General features: G+C 59.9%; 1 protein-coding gene across 6 annotated transcripts in view; it reads right to left on the bottom strand.

The window, feature by feature from the left end:
* TSNARE1 (t-SNARE domain containing 1) overlaps positions 1-16,152 on the bottom strand; it is a 101,332-nt gene that overhangs the window by 67,926 nt on the left and 17,254 nt on the right. The gene's annotated exons all lie outside the window — the stretch shown is intronic.

Below are 16,152 nucleotides of genomic sequence, written 5' to 3'. Positions count from 1 at the left end.
CCCTGGGGAAAGCACATGGTTTTCCTTCCCACGGAATCCCGGCCACCTGCCCAGGCCACCGCTGGACCTCCCTTCGCTTTCTGGACGCTCCCGGGGCAGAGGGGCAGCCCGGGGAGGAGCAGAAACAGCCGGCAGGGAGCGAGGAGGCAGGGGTGCCGCCAGCCTGGAGGAGGGCAGGTCTCTGCACAGGAAGCGGGGCACCTGCATGCTCGCCAGCACCTGACGGCCCAGGCCACACCTGGGAACACGTCGGATGTGGAAGACGGAGCCCAGGCCTCGTGGGGACACAACGTGGAGGAAGCAGCACCCGGAGGAACAGCGTACAGTGGTAAGTACACAGCGGGCGCCCAGAGCCCCGGCACGCGCCCAGACTTCCCTGCACACCTTACACAGGCTCGCATGCCGTCCTCACAAAGACCTGGAAGGAGACCCCACTGTTGCCTCACATGGCAGACGAGGACAGAGGCACGAGGAGTAAGGCACCCAAGGCCATGCGGCTGGCGGCCAGCAGAGAAGGGCTTGGGATCTGGCAGGAAGGACAGTGCCCGTGATCTCACTGCACGGCCTCTCCAAGAGTGAATCCAGGTCACCCAGCCCCTCGCCACCATCCTCAGAGACAGGAGACACTGTGCCCAACACCCAACAGGCCGCTGTCGGCACCCAGAGAACACCAAGGTGCTGAGAGAGGGCACGGCAGGCATGGAAGTGCAGAGCTCAGTGGAAGGGTGCTCGGGCGGCATGGGGGATGCCATTGAGGAAGCAGAAGGAAAGACGAACAGGTGCGGAAGCCAGGAACAACCGTGCCCCCACATCCGAGGGACAGCAATCGTGGAGACAGAGGACACCCAGGAAAGGGGATGAGCGACCCAGAACTCAAGGCCACTGAGCAGAGCGCCATGCAGCATGGCCAGAGGGGCCTGCCCTGCGGGGCACATGGGCCGCAAAGACAGAACCCGAAACCACGGTGGCCCCAAGCAGCATAGAAGGCGCTTCCAGACAGGGATCGGGCCCTTCCCTGTCCTTCCCATCCAGCAGGGATAATCCAGGAAAACAGGCAGGCATGACCACCTGCAGCAGAAGGTGAAGGATCCTGGGAAGGGGAGGGGAGGGAGGCCTGGGGCAGATGCTATGCTGGGGCCGGGAGGGTAACCAGCTAACGGGGCGGCAGAAGGTTCCAGAGAGACTTCCTCAGGGAGAGAGGGAAGACTGTGGCATCTGGACACAACCAGGCTCCAGGAAAACACGGTGAGCAGGAAATGAGGATGATCCCGGTTCACCATGGGGTTCAGCCCCCAGCAGCAACCACACTTAGGAAAGGCCTCATCTACCTGCCCACGGTAGGATGCAGCCCGGAGCAGCACTGGGGAAGGAAGGGACCACGTGTGTGCATGCGTGTGCACGCGTGTGCTCAAGCATGTGCGTGCATGTACGCTGAAATCTGTATGTGCATGGGTGTTCATGTGCGCTAGAATGTGTACGTGCATGTGTTCCAGCATGCATGTATGCTCCAGCATGTACACGTGCTCAAGCATGCATGTGCTCAAGCATGTGTGTGTGTGTTCGTGTGTGCACAAGCATGTGTTTGCATGAATGTTCATGCATGTGTGCTCAAGCGGGTGTGTGTGTGTGCAAAGCACAGGCATGAAAGCACACGTCAATCATCTGGCAAGTCGATAAATCATGCCTAACTGTTGAAAACCACGCAGCAGCATGACTGAGCACATTATTGAGAGCAGAGACCCACCATCCAGAGATCTGCAGGGTCAGAAGTAGCTAACTCTGGGGAGAGGAAGAAGGGACAACTCTTCTGTCTCAAACAACCTTGTAGGGCTCATTTACTCTCCAAATTTTAGACACGTATCATCTTAAGATACAAAGCTTCATTTGTAAGATTCCAATCAGATCATCATCTAGAAAGAGGAGTCTGGAAACAGAGTAGGGTGGACAGGCTGCGGGGGTGTCTGCCTTGAGTGGACGACCCGGGCAGGGACCCAGCACTCTCCTCAGGTGTCTGGAGGGTGGCCCCAGAGTCCCTATGTTGTCCTGGGGGGGCTACCAGGAGCCCAGGCAGGCACCCGGGAGGCCTAGGCACAACTCCCCAGATACAGCCTGTGGGCCCACAGTGCACTGGGCACTGTGTCCAACGTGAACAGGGTGGGCCTGGTCCCGGCCTCAGGGACATGAACGTTGGTTGGGAGCCAACCAGAATGTCCTGTGACAAGGGCTCCAACAGGAGAGCGCAGGGACCTGGGGGGCATGGCTAGAGCCCCAGACTGGGCGGGCCTGGCAGCCCCCCAGAGGAAGCAGCCCAGCAGGATCCAAGCCAACTGGGCTTGAAGGGAGAGACGCAGGGGCGGCTCTGGGAGGATGGGAGCACACAGAGTGCCAGGGTCGACTAGAGGAAGTGACAGAGGCTGAGTGGGCCATGCTAGGGACTCTCCCAGCCCAAGAGGTCTCCACGCACCCAGCGCAGGCAGGGCAGCAGAAAGGGGCAGAGGGGCCGTGGGGCAACGAGGGGCCTGCCCTCAGCTGCGTCCAAGCAAGTGGAGGGCAACGAACGGTGCATCTACCGAGGGAGGAGAGAGAAAAGACCCGCAGCCTGCCACCTTGTCTGACCTGTAGTCTCATTTTGCTGTGCCCAGAGCACGTGTCACCGGTGTTTGCTCAGCAGACCGGGAGGTGGAGGCTGCCCCGGTACCAGAGCCACAAAGAGGTGCCCAGCCCGAGGGCCAGAAACACAGAACCCCAGCACCTGCCCTCTGCCCACTGCTCTGCGCCCGAGCCCCTGGGGGCCTGGAACCCAGCAGCGCCCCCCCGCCACCGGCAGACGGCGAGGGGCCACAGGCACATAGCCAGCCCCCCCCAGGTACCCTGTGCCCCAGCGGTGCCGGCCGCTTCCTCCACGCTGCTCCTGCTCACCCACCCACAGCCAGCGCCCGGCCCAACTCCTCCGCGGGTGAGGGCAGAGCCAGAGGAGGGAGCAGGCAGCTGCACAAAGGCCGAGGCAGCACCCCCCCTCCCCCCCAAGTGGCCTGGGTGGGCGGAAGCTGCAGCAGGGCCAGGCGGGAGGGCTGGGCGGATGCTGATGGGCTGCAGGGCCCAGGAACGGCCCGGGACGGCCTCAGAGCTGTGGGACGGAAGCCACGGGAACAAGGTCGGCTCCCAAGGCGGCCTCCCACCGAGCAGCTTCCTTGAGCCAGGCCTGCCAGCCTCCTCTGGCCTTGTGGCCCCGGGCTGGCGCCAGCCTCCTCCAGCCTTGTGGCCCTGGCCACCTCCCCTTCCCCGCCCTCCAGCAGCCTAAAGGGAGCCATTCGTCCCTGCACTGCCCAAATCCTGCTCTGAGGGCAGCAGAGGAAGCAGACGTGCCAGAGAACGCCCTAGCAATGCAGCCCTGCCCCCAGGACAAAGGCCCTTGGCCCAGGAGGAAGGACAGACTGACAGCGGGACACCTCTGGACCCCGGTCAGGAGGGAGCACCCGGATACAGCTCCAGGCTGGGGTCCAATGACCTGGGCGCCAGGGCTAAGACAGGGCAGGTTCTGCCCCGGACGGGCTCCCAAGCAGGACGCGACCCTACCTGCAGCTTTCGTCCATCAGCCTGGGGCTCTCAGGGGCAGTGAACTCCCGAGACGACACTGACCTTCCTAGCAGCAGACACGGAACAGTATTTTCTAGACTGGGGTGCCCTAGAATAGGCCCTGCTCCCCTCAAGCTGAAGGGGACCCCAAAGATGGAATGCAGGTCCTTCCCAGGTGGGGTCCATTTTCGCATCTGTAACACGGGCACTGCCCGGCCCTCAGGGGGCCAGAGGGAGGAATGAACCAGTTCATCTCAGGTCTTTATTCAGTGGACATGACCTGCACCATGAAGGGGACACAGCAAAATCAGCATCACACTGTGCCATCTGCCCTCAGGGGCCTTGTGCTCCAGCTGGGGACAGACGAGGAGGGACAACACACCAAAATGGGGACCTCCATCCCGAGCACCCTGCCTCAGTCCTACCCAGACCTCATCCTGCCGGCAGCCTTGGGGGCCTGGCCCTCGGGCCTGTGCTCTAGCCTGGGGTGCTGTCCTTCACCCGAGTCCTCCCTCCTCTCTGCCCTGCACTAACCCTGGGGCTCACCCTGCTCCCCCTCCCCTGCCCTTCCTCCCCAGCCCTGCACAACCACAAGTCTGCTTAATCCAGCTTCTGAGGTAAGACCTCACCGGGTCCCCGCCCACCCTCCATCCCGTCCTCCTCTGGCCACGCTGCCAGGCCACAGCCCCGATCACGGGGTTATTCTACTGCTCTGCAGCTCTGTCCTTTCTGTCTCCACCCCCCTGAACCAGAGCAAGCTGAGCAGGCTCAGAGCAGCACAACACGACACAGGCCATACCCAGAAAAGTGCGTGACACACAGAGCAGCAAACAGGCCCTGGCGTTCCTCAATGCCCTCCTGCCCTCCGTGTGCGCAGTGTCAGCGGGGGAAGGCAGGCTCGGAAAAGAGCACGGTGCTCCAGAAGGAATGCTGGCTGCCCCACCACCACCGCCACCCGGATCCTCCTGCTGAGAACCACCATCCGCTCACCTGATCACACGCCAGGCCCCACCAGGGAGGCCCACGGAGAGGAGACCTGCAGCCCGCACCACCCTGCGTGCTGCTCCACATGGGGCCCAGCCGCCAAGCCCAGGAGGCCCAGGCTGTGTTGCTTAGAGACCACAGCGCTGCCCCCAGGGAGGGCAAGGCTGAAGCCAACAGAGATGCCCGGTCCCACCCATACTGCTCCAGGTGGATGCTAAGCCGCCCAGGCTGCTTGATGATCGGAGGGCCAGGGGGATACCATGAGTAAGCCCCTGCAAGAGCCGTCAGGGGGGACTGTCGCCATCTGGACCCACTCTTCCCTCCACAGGCTGCTGCCCACGGGCCCACCAACATGCTTCAGCCACACCGATGTGCCCGCACGGGTGCTCGAAAGCCAAACCAGCCCAGAGACCCTGGATGAAGGCCTCGACATCACAAGACCAGGCTACCCAACAGACCCGGCACCGAGTCTGCTCACACCTGGCAGCAAGACGGGACCGTCATGTGGAAGACGTCTGGAACGTGTGTGTGGTTGTGGAGGCCTCGGGGGAGGACGGACAGCGGTCATGGGTCCATGGGAGCAGTGCAGTCACCTGTGCCGGGGACTCCCAGATCTAATCAAACCCAGATTTTTAAGATGAGAAAACTGAACTCACAAAGAGAAAGTGACTTCTTCCAAATCACAGACACAGGCAGGATCTAGGAGCAGACCCGCCAACCCACCGTCGCTGCAGCTGCTCCCGCCCACCCCTCCCGGGCGCAACCTCAGCAGCAGGCACCGGTCTCAGGTCCGCCTCACGCAGGTCCCCCTGCTGAACCACGAGCCCCTCCCCAGCCCCTCCCCTGCCCCAGCATCACCCCTGCACTGGCAGGAGCTTGGAGTCACCTGTGTGAATTCCGTTCTCACAGTCCAGACACGGACGTGTGCGTGCACACAGCACCGTGCACATGGCTGTGTGTGTGACATTCATGACTGCCCAGCTCTGCCCCCACACGGCCGCTCACAAGCTCTGCCCTGTGAGTACGGACATGACCCTCAGACAAGAGTGTCACATCTGCGGGACTTTCCCGACCTTGATCGCCGCGCCATGCTCGCGTAAGACACCGTGTGGCCAAGGACCAGGGAGGATCGCAGCTGCGGCTCACGGTCAAGCCATTCAGAAGGCAACAGGCGTGTGTGCACACACGCGGACACACGGAAGGAAGAGCCACTGCAGGGAAGGGTGCTGTGGCACACGCACGGTGTCTGTTAATCTGGTGACTCTTGTTTAAATCTAGAATTATCATGTCCAAAAATATTAAGTTAAAAATAAAATTAAAACTCACTGGAGATTTTTTTTAAATCCTAGAAGTAAATCTGTACAAAAGGTACAGGATCTGTATACCGAGAACTGAAAGCATCACGAACAGAAAGTGAGGTGCACGGAAGTGAGCGAAGATGCCCCCGTGTCCGTGGTCGGGCGCTCGAGACTGCAGGGATGAGGGCTCCAGCGTCAGCACAGACATGTTTTAAATGCTTCCTAAAACCAAGAAATCTCTCCCATTTTAAACACAATCTATTAAACACTCTTAGAGAAGAAAAAAGAAAAAACTAAAAATAAGAAATTCCTAAAAAAAACCCAAACAGTGAAAACACTGCATGAGAACATCAATAAGATACGTTTAAAGCAGTGATCAGAGGAACTTCATAACACTAAACGTTTTGTGACAAAAGGTGAAAGCAAACTAATTCCTCAGCTGAAAGGTTTAGGGGCACATAGCACCGTCTTCTGAGAGCTGCTCACCGAACGCCTGCCGAGCGCGGAGGGCGGCGCGCCGGAAACGATGTCTGCTTGTGTGGCTGTCGCCTGCGTGCCCTCGGTTGGGAGCGGCCATGGCCGCGCAGTCTGTGACCACAGCCCCTATGAGCCCAAAGCCACTCGCACGCCGGGGAGGCCACGCCAAGGCGACCGTTGGGGAACACAGCCATCTCTGAGACCCATCTCACCCCCCAGATCCCCTTTCCCGCGAGCTCAGTTTGATTTTCTGTTATTCACAGCCCAAGATACTTGAATTAATACACCTACACTTAAAAAAACGTTTAAGAAAAACAATATAATAATCCAAAGGTAACCGAACAAGAGAAACAATATAAATAAAAGTAAGTATTAATGAGGTAGAAGACAGAAAAACAGCAGACCTAATAAAGCAAAATCCCGTTTTCTAAAACATACTAATGAAGAAGGCAGCCGGTAGCTAACGCACTCAAGAAAAGAGGGAGGAAGCACGCCTGTGCAACAGGGAAAATTCAAAGGGAAGAATCATCCCTGAACCAGAACAAAGGTTAAAGGAGCCTAAGGCCCCACTTGCAAATCTCTATGCAAATCAGTTGTAAAACCCTGATGAAAGCGGTTATATCTTAGGAATGTGAAGTTTACCAAAAAGTGACCCATTGGAGGCAGCCTGAACAGATGAGTTTGGAGAGAAGAAATAGAAGCAGTTATCGTAAAGCCACCCACAACGACACCAGGGCCAGACGGCTGTGCGGGGGATCCCGCCACATTTCCAATGCTCCGTCAATTATTCCAGGGGGCTGACGATGAGGGGAGGCTTCCTGATGCTTTTTAATGAAGTGTGTAGAACATCGGTCCCAAAACCTGATAAACACAGTCCAAACACAAATGGCGAACCACTTTTGCACTGATGCAAAAGCACCAAACAGAATCCTAAAGTACAAAATTCAGAACCCCAGTTGCTTATTTTCCCAGGAATGCAAAGCATTTTCAACGTGAGGAAATCCACTAGCCAAACAGACCATACTACCTAACGGACCAAAGGGAAAGGCTTACAAGCTCCCCACAGACGCCAACCATATTCCTGACGCAAGCACTGGAGAACGTTCTGGAAACAAGGAAGAAAATACCCGTTAGCGAAAAGGTCCGGGAGGGGGCACAGGCGCCTCCACGCCCGGCACCACCCAACTCCACTCCAGGGGCACCGGCCAGGGCAGCCGGATGGCAGGGGTCATTGCGAGATGACAGAGAGCTGGAAGTGACGGTCCCTCTTTGTCGCGGGGCACAACGGCACACTCGCCAAACCCGAGTCGCAAGTCCGAGTGTGGGCAGAGAAGCTCACGTACAGAGAGCAGCAGCCTCCGCACACGCAGACACCCAGCGAGACGCCGGGCCGGCAGAGAAACCCCATTTGCGACGGCAACAACGAAGACCGCGCGCTCGGGAACACATTGCCACGCACGTGAACAGCAAACAGGAAGCATCACTCACGGGAAACTTTAGAATGCTCCAGGAAGAAAGGCTTAGCTGCCCCCATGGAAAGACGTGCCTGGCTCTCGGACAGGACCACCCAACCTCATGAAGACGTCCATTCTCCACCCCGACCAAAACACCAACAAGCATCCTTCCAGAGCTCGGCAGCCTGACGGGGAGTTCCCACGGGAAAGCCACAGGACAAACGATATCCGGGGCAAGAGCAAACAGACCCCCTGGAAGGACCCCTCTCCCCAGACCTGCCATGTCCCAGAGAAGGAAGCGCTGGTGCGGGCTGCGACACCATGGGTCCAGAGCACAGCCCGCTGACCAAAGGTATCCCACACAGAAACTACACGTGTGTGAGTCCACCTTGCAGAACTGCCCAGAAGAAGCAAATCCATGCGAACAAGAAGCACACAGGTGCTTGCCAGAGGCTGGGGGCAGAGGGGTCTGCGGACGGACCGCTCAGGGGGAGACAGACCGCTCGGGGTGTGCAGTTACTTTCAGGCTGACAGAAATGTTCTGGAATTAGAGAGTGACAGTGGACACACAACTCTGTGAACACACCAAAAAATGCTGTACTGTCTGTCCATTTCCAAAGGGTGAACTTCAGGGCATGGGAAGTCTACCTCAATAAACGCCAGAAAGCTTCTATAATTAAAACTCTGTGCGTGAAAACATAAACCAGTGGAATGAGAAAGTCTGAAAACAGACCCAGGACGTAATAAATGGGGCAACTCAAATCAAAGTAGGCTCATCTAACAAGTGGTGCTGGAACATCTGGTCAGCCGTGGCGGACGACAAAGGGGTCCAGGCCCACCACAATAAAAAGAACATGTTCCAAATGGATCATGGCTTCTGGGTCCAAGATCAAAGGGTCTAAGGAAATTAAAAGGTGGGCTCCTATAACTGTGCGCCGGGAAGCTTCCTAGGAAGGATGCAACATCCCAACGCTGCGAAAGGAAAGACCACCCACGTGACAGACACCCGACCCTCTCCTCACCCAGGCCTCTCAGAGCAGGCGCTGCCCACGGCCTGGCCCCCCAGGGACGCTCAGGGAGCACGCGGGCTCCCTGCAAAGGCCTCAGAACGTCCTCTAACTAGAGTGAGTGCTCTGGCCACTTCCCCACTCTTTGCTGTCACAGAGACACTCACCAAGGCCAGCCGGCTTGTCTTGTGGGCTCGTCGGGGCTCAGCCCCCACCCCTGCGTCTGGTTTCTCCCTGCTCTTCTCCCTTCCTCTGCTCCTTCAGGCCACCTGGCCACTAGGACCCCCACCTTCTTCCTGGCATTTCCCTCCCTCCCCCGGCCATGGGGCCATGGGAAGAAAAGAGAGGGGGGCAGGCCCCCAAGACCAGCTCCCTGAGAGGAGCATGGTATGGTGTTTGAAGCGGCCACAGGGCCCAGACCCGGCCGGGACCACGGGGGCTGCTCAGGCCGCCACAGTCCCCATCACAGGACAGCGCCCCATCTTAAGGGCCCTGGGGGCCCAACGCCCGGCCCAGCCAGGCTTCACACATGGGGAGGGGGGCAAACACCCCACCCAGGAGGGAGGCAGGGGGATGGCAGTGACAACCTGGACTCCCCCCCAAACCCCCCCCTGACCCCCAACTGGCCCAAGACACCAGGACAGCGTGAAGACAAGCCAGTCACTGCCGCCCTCCAGGAGACCAGGGCAGGCCTCAGAGCTCCTGCCGGGGCCGTCCTTCGGCCACGGTGCCCCAGGACCTGCTGCAGGAGCCTGGGCTGGTGACAGGCGGGAACCTTGACAGCAGGAGACCCCAAGACCACCACGCAGCAGAGGAGTGGTGGCCCGGGTGCACTGCGAGGTCACCACACCACCAGCCCCTTCTGCCAGGCCAGGCAAGGGGAGGTGCGGCGAGGCCGAGGAGGGCGGGGCCAGAGGAGGGGCCGAAGAGGGTGGGGATAGGGGGCGGGTCGAGATGGGCGGTCTGAGGGGGGTGGGGCCGGGGGAGGGGCCAAAGAGGGCGGGGCCCGGGCGGGGCCAGGTGGGCGGGGGCTTGGGAGAGCGGGGGTGGAGCAAGGGCGGAGTCGAGGTGGGGGACGAGAAGGGCGGACCGAGGAGGGAGGGCCGAGGAGGGCATGGGCGGGGCCGAGGAGGGGGGCAGGGTAGGGCCAAGGCAGGGGCGGGGCCAGGGCGGAGTCTAGGTGGCCAAGGCCAAGGACCCAGCCCGGGCCCCACTCGCTGGGGCTTCAGAGATGGACAACCCAGGCTGAACCCAGGCTGAGCCCAGGGCCCTTGGAGCCCAGCGGGCACTGTGACCCCAGCAAGCAGAGACGACAGGGAGGAAGGGAGGAGTTAGCACACAGGCAGCAGAATGAAACCCTGTAAGATGAAACACCAGACAGAGCCAGTCTAGTCTGCAGTAAACGCAACTGAGTGCAGCAAAGGAGGGGTTTTAGTTCCAAATCCCGGGAAATGTTAAAAGACTACTGCCTGTTCACCTGGGACGCGGCTTCCAAGCACATCTCTTCAGAAGTGGGAAATCCATGACCCGCAGGTCCCCCAAGAATTCTCTCAAATGAAAACACTCTGAAATGGGAAAGATGCACAGGTGGGGCAGGGGGAGGCCAGATGGCAAGGGGAACCACTCAGGGCCTCAGCACCCTGCCCTCGGGGGGACTGGGAAGGTGTCTGTGGCTCACAACCACCACCAGATTGTAGCCCACAAATCCACGCCAAACAGAACATGCAGGACAGACACCAGGCAGGTGCCCCAACACCCAGGAGCTCCTGGTCCCCTTCCCCCAGGGAGGCAGCAGCCTGGGTGAAAAGACAAGGCCCGGATTCGGGAACGCCAAGCCTCCACGGCCCTGTACTACGTGGCCTCCCACCAGAGTGGCGCTGTCAGTGGACAACATGCCCACAGCCACCATGCACCAGGCCCTGTTCCACATGCTGCAATACACCTCTCAGGGCTCCTGGGCACCCACGGTGGACTCCGCATCCAGAGGCCCCGGGAGGACACAGGCAGTCTGCCAGCTGCTGCACTGGAGGGACCTGGCCCACCCTGTGCCCATGGGGGCAGGGGCAGCTGAGGGCCACCACAGTGCAAGGTGGTATGGGCACCAGAAGACCTGCCCCCACTGGCCGCTAAGTCCCTGCGGGAAAGAGGAAAGCGGGCTGGCAGAGGAGGGGGTGAGCGCCCTGGCGGGATGGGCCCTGGGACGGACACCAGCTTCCTTTGCTCCTCAGGACTTGCCAGGCAGGCCTGGTAGCCACCGGCCGCAGGGTCAGCCCACCAGGCAGTCCTGGCCGTGTCTCCTGGTCAAGCCCATTGCCCAGTTTGTGACGGCATGCATGCCAGTCTCTCAAAGCCCTGGTCCTTAAAGGGACAAATCAAGTCATTCACGCTGAAAAACAGCATCGCACCCATCCATCCATGTCATGGGCATAGCAGCATGGTCCTAAAAGCAAGCACCTGCTTCCATCCCCAGTGCCCACACACTGGGGGTCCTGACGCAGGAGACATGGCTCGGTCCCCACCAGGCCCAGGCACAGAGATTAACTACGGAAGAACAGTGTGGATGGAGGAAGGGACCCCCCCCCGCCCCCGCAGGAGGCTTGTGACCTGCTCCCCTTTATAGGGCAGGGTTTGAGGAGACTGCAGGTGCCACCAGGTCTGAATCCCCAGTCTGCCTCTGACCAGCCCTGGGGCCACCACAGAGCCACTCCTCCCCCAGTCTGGCACACTTGGTCTCCAGCAGGGCCGCCCAGGAGTGAGTGGGAGAGAGAGCAGGGTGTGCTCACCACTGGGGCCACAAGGAACTCCTGTTCTCCCGCACAGGGAGCCCTGAGAACCCCAAGGCTGGCCCTGGAGAAAGTGCAGGGTGAAGGGACAAGTCAAGGACTAGGGGGCCTGCCAGATGCAGGACCCCTGGGGCCACAGCCGTGGGGGCAATGAGCTTCCGGTGCAAACAAAGACTGTACAAACCTACCCCCGACACCCACGGCAGAAAGCCCACCTCCCTTCGGGAAGTAGCAGCTTCGGGCCACCCCGTCGGGACCTGGGCTGGGCAGGGGTGCAGCCGAAGACAGGGGTCAAGGAGAAGTGCGCTTCAGTGAGTTCACCACGCAGCCACTGCCGGGGTCTGACCCAAGCCACATGCCCTCAGCAAGGACCTGGTGCATGGAGGGGGGAGGGAGACTCACGGAGCTCACACAGGCACCAAGGAAGGAGCCTCCCCTCCCAGAGCCTGTCCTGTCCCACCGCGGCCTTCCAGGACCCAGTGTTGGACAGACCTATGAGCCGCTGAAAAAACACCATGCCAGCTCCTCAGCTCACCATCTAAACAAAAACAATCCAGATGGACTAAAGGGTTGAAGACTTTAAAAATAAATTAGAAATAAAACAGTAAAGCAACCCAAAAGAAAACATCTCCCAAATACAAAAGCAACGTTACATACAAACACACAAGAAAATACATTTGGCACCATATTAAATTAAAAAAAAAATTTGTAAATGAAAATGCGACACAGCAGAATTAGAAGACAACCAACACCGCAGAAACAGTCACCACAAACAGGACAAAGGCTGCTATCGTCTGCATACAAAACACTTCCACAAACTGATGTTTAATCACATTCAAAGGTAACGTAAATAAGCAAGCATGATGCAGATACTGCAAGGAAGAAATGTGCACAGACTGCCCGCACGAGAAACGCCCCATAAGCAACCACAGGGGGCGCCCCATGCGCAGCGGGGGATGCGGGGCAGCGCTCCCAGCACCAAGCTGCACACGCCCACTGCAGATGGCTGGCAGCAGGACCGCACCCCGCACCCCGCTTGTGCTCCAGCCATTCAGACAGGAAATACTCAGAGACATTACAAAATATAAAACAAAAGCCAGAAACAACCAAAATAACCGATGAAGAATTACATGTATCACATTAGGTACCTAAGGCAGAATATTACATCATGACTTTTAATAGCGTTAAAAGTATATGTTTAGCTGCGGGAGAAGTACTCAGAAACAATAAAGAGAAAAATGAGGCCGGAAGTGCTTCCGTCACAGAGTCACCCCAAGGCGCGGGCAGAGCGCAGGTCTGCCTGCAGGAGCCGCCACCAGGGAGACCTGCTGCGCGGCTTTGCGTAAAGACACCCCCACACCCAGTCGTCACCTCCCAACATGAAAACAGCCCAGACACGCCCCAACAGGAGAAGGGACAAACCCCGGCCCATCCATCCCCCGAAAGGTCGCTGGGCCTGCAGCGACACACACAGGGACATCGTGTCATGCACAGGAAGCCAGACCACAAAGAGTTCGCGTTGTACGACACCACACAGATGAAATCTTAGAACAGGCTACACTCGCATCTGGTGCTGGGATTCAGAAGGGGGTGCAGTGGCTGGAAGGGGCACCGGGGACCTCCTGGGGGACCCGATGTTCAATGTGGATGGCAATGGTGGTTTCCCGGATGAACATGGCCACCAAAAGTCACCAAACTGAACCTGTGAGGTCTGTGCGTGCCGGGGCACCTTAGCTCCATCACACTCAAAACTCTGCCCATATGCAGACAAAAGACTGGAAGGAACAGATAAACCTGCTGAGTGTCACCCTGGGAGACGCCCCGAGACCGGCCGTGAACGCCGCTCAGAGAGATGAGCCACCACGGAGGGCCACGCGCAGCTGATTCCATTTGCACGAAATGTCCAGAACAGACACATCTACGCGGACAGGGCACAAAGTAGGGGCTGCCAGGTGGATGAGGGGTAGGAGTGAGGGGAGACTGCTGCGGGCCGGGGTTCTACCCGAGTGATGAAGATGTCCCGGAGCCACCGCGAGGTGACGGCTGCGCAAGGCTGAATGCACCAACACTGACCCGTACACGGTAACTGGGTGGCCGGCAGGGTGCATAAAGGACATGCCAAAACAGTCACAAAACTGCTCCGAGCACTGTGGCCGACGGGCAGAGCAGAGGAGGCCGCGGGCGGGTGAACCGCACTCAGGACCCAGCACCCGGGAGCGCTCACAGTGTGAGCCCCCCGGGCTTCCCAAGTTCTCTGCCAGGGACAGGTCACTTCTAATAATCAAGAGAAATAAACCGAATACCTCACTTCACCAAGCAAACACGGGCTGTGCACAACGGCGCGATGATCGGGAAGACAGGACAGACTCGCGGGGTGGGGGTGGCAGTGTGTGCGGGCTGGCAGGCAGCGCTCTCCAGGCCAGCGTGTGTGTCACCTTCAATCACCCATGTGTCCCCTGGGCTGGAGGGGCAGGCACACAGCGACCACTCAGGGACATCTGTGGCTGGCGGGCCCACAGCACTCCAACGTGGCACCCAGCCCCGCTTGTGCCCCGGGGGCTGCCCCGTGTCCGCAGAACAAACGACCACAGGTGACGGACACATCCAGTCCCTGCTTCTGCCCCACAAGCCTCTGCGAGTGGGCCCCCCACCTTGTTCATCTCTGCTTCTTGGGAGAGGAGACTAAAGCTCCAACCCAGCTCACTGGGGATACTTCACCCCAGCCAGCCACAGCCTGGCCCAGGAGGCGTCCCGGCTGACCCCGGATTCAGTCACCACTTGAGCCTGGCTGGGGCATACGGTGAGCCCTAACCCCACGTTTCCTGATTTGGTTCCCAGGGACAGACCAGTGCGCCACAGGCCCGTTCAACCCTGAATGCCCTTGTCCCCCAAGGGCCTCTCGACACCCCCAGGGCACTGCGGCCAGATGGAAGAGGGGCCACAGACAAAGGGAAGCAACACCAAGGTCAGTAGCAGGGCTCCCCACCCGGGGGTCCCCACCCAGTCTCACCTCCAGGAGCGGACTGGCCTCCACCGCCAACCCTGGGGCTACAGGCTGCTTTGGCTCCCCGGGGCCAGAAGACCCTGGCTAGAGACCCAGTCTAGACCACCCACGCCTGTGCAAGTCCCCCAAAACACCTGACAAGGGCTAGCTGCTCAGACTGGGGGGGGGGGGGGGTCCAGTCTCTCCTCCCCTGCATCTGAAGAGCCTCCTCTCTGTCCCCAGCAGCCCGCCCCCTCCAGGTAGCTCACCAAGCTGCACTGCCCTCCCAGGCAGCCCCTGCAGCCACGGGCAGCCCCCCGGCCGGGGCTCTCTCAGCCACCTCCGCACCACCAGCCCCTGGCTCACTCAGTAAATGTCTGCGGATGAGTGACTAACTCCCAAGGCCAGGTGCCGGGCTGTGAGCTGTCAGCACCGAGGGAGCCGACCCGTGGCCAGGCCCAGGCCCTGAGCCTTCTCCTTCCCACCCTAACGCAGCCTCCGTTTTGGAGGCCCAGTGCCCTCCAAGGGGCCGAGGTGGAGGTCAGGGTGTCTGGAGCGGCAGGGGTGGCTCTCGCAGGCAGGTAGGGAGGGAGACTGAGGGCAGGAGCTTCGTTTCGTCTCCGCCGTGTGGTTTCCCCACAGTAACACCACAGACACAGCCGCTGGGACGGGACAGGCCAGACAAGACCTTCCCAGACATTCCCACAAGCAGGCACAGCCATCTCCCAGGTCCTGGGCACATGTGACCGTTTGTGGAGGCCAGGTGCTAAGACCTGCTCGGGATCACCAGGCGACTGGGCAGAAGCGGGTCCCCCGGCCATCCGTCTGCCCAGACGGCCCCTGCGTGTGCCCAGAGACTGGCTGTTGGAGACAGACAGACGCTAGCGCACCCTCTTCCCACGGCATGCTGCCGCCTCAGGCCGGCAGGAACCCGGACCCCAGCCTGGGGGACGGCCCACCAAGAGAGGTGTGGGTCAGTCACGTCCGCTGATTTTGTTTCCTTCAGGGGGAGAATTGGCTGCAGGCTGGGGCAAGTCCCCTCCCGCAGGTGACCTGGGCACACACCGTCACCTCTCTAAGTTTAGTGCATCTGGCCACAGAGACCCCGAGTCACAGAGCCCCAGTTCCTGCCCACACCCACTCTCAGGCCACCATCCCGGACCCACTTCTTCTGCCCCCCATGCACACCCAGGCCAGATGCTCGGCCCCACGTGCCCATGCACACCACAAAGCCAGAGGCAGAGGAGGGCCAGCTGGGGGAGCTGCAATGGCACACCTCAGGATGTTGTTATAGCAACCAGGCCTCCACGTCACACCGGTGCCAGCCAGGCACCCCAGCCACCTCACGGAAGAGCGCCCAGAACAGGCCACGGAGAAACAGGACTGCTGATGGCACCAAGGGGCACTCAGGATGGCAGCCACACATGCCCCTCTCCCTCTCCACCTGCCGTGCCGCCCCCGCCCCACCCATCCCTCCGCTCTCCAGGAAGGCCACAGGAGGCCAGGCTTCCAGGCCTGGCTCTGCCCACTGCCCAGCGGCCTGCTCCATCCACTGAGCCCTCTCCCAGGACGGGGGCAGCAAAGGAGCAA

This window comes from Eumetopias jubatus, unplaced genomic scaffold (assembly GCF_037043125.1).
Source record: "Eumetopias jubatus isolate StellerSeaLion01/CBP00866 unplaced genomic scaffold, mEumJub1_p1.0 scaffold_4, whole genome shotgun sequence".
NCBI classification, from domain to species: Eukaryota; Metazoa; Chordata; class Mammalia; order Carnivora; family Otariidae; genus Eumetopias; species Eumetopias jubatus.
This window is presented reverse-complemented; position numbering and strand designations above follow the sequence as displayed.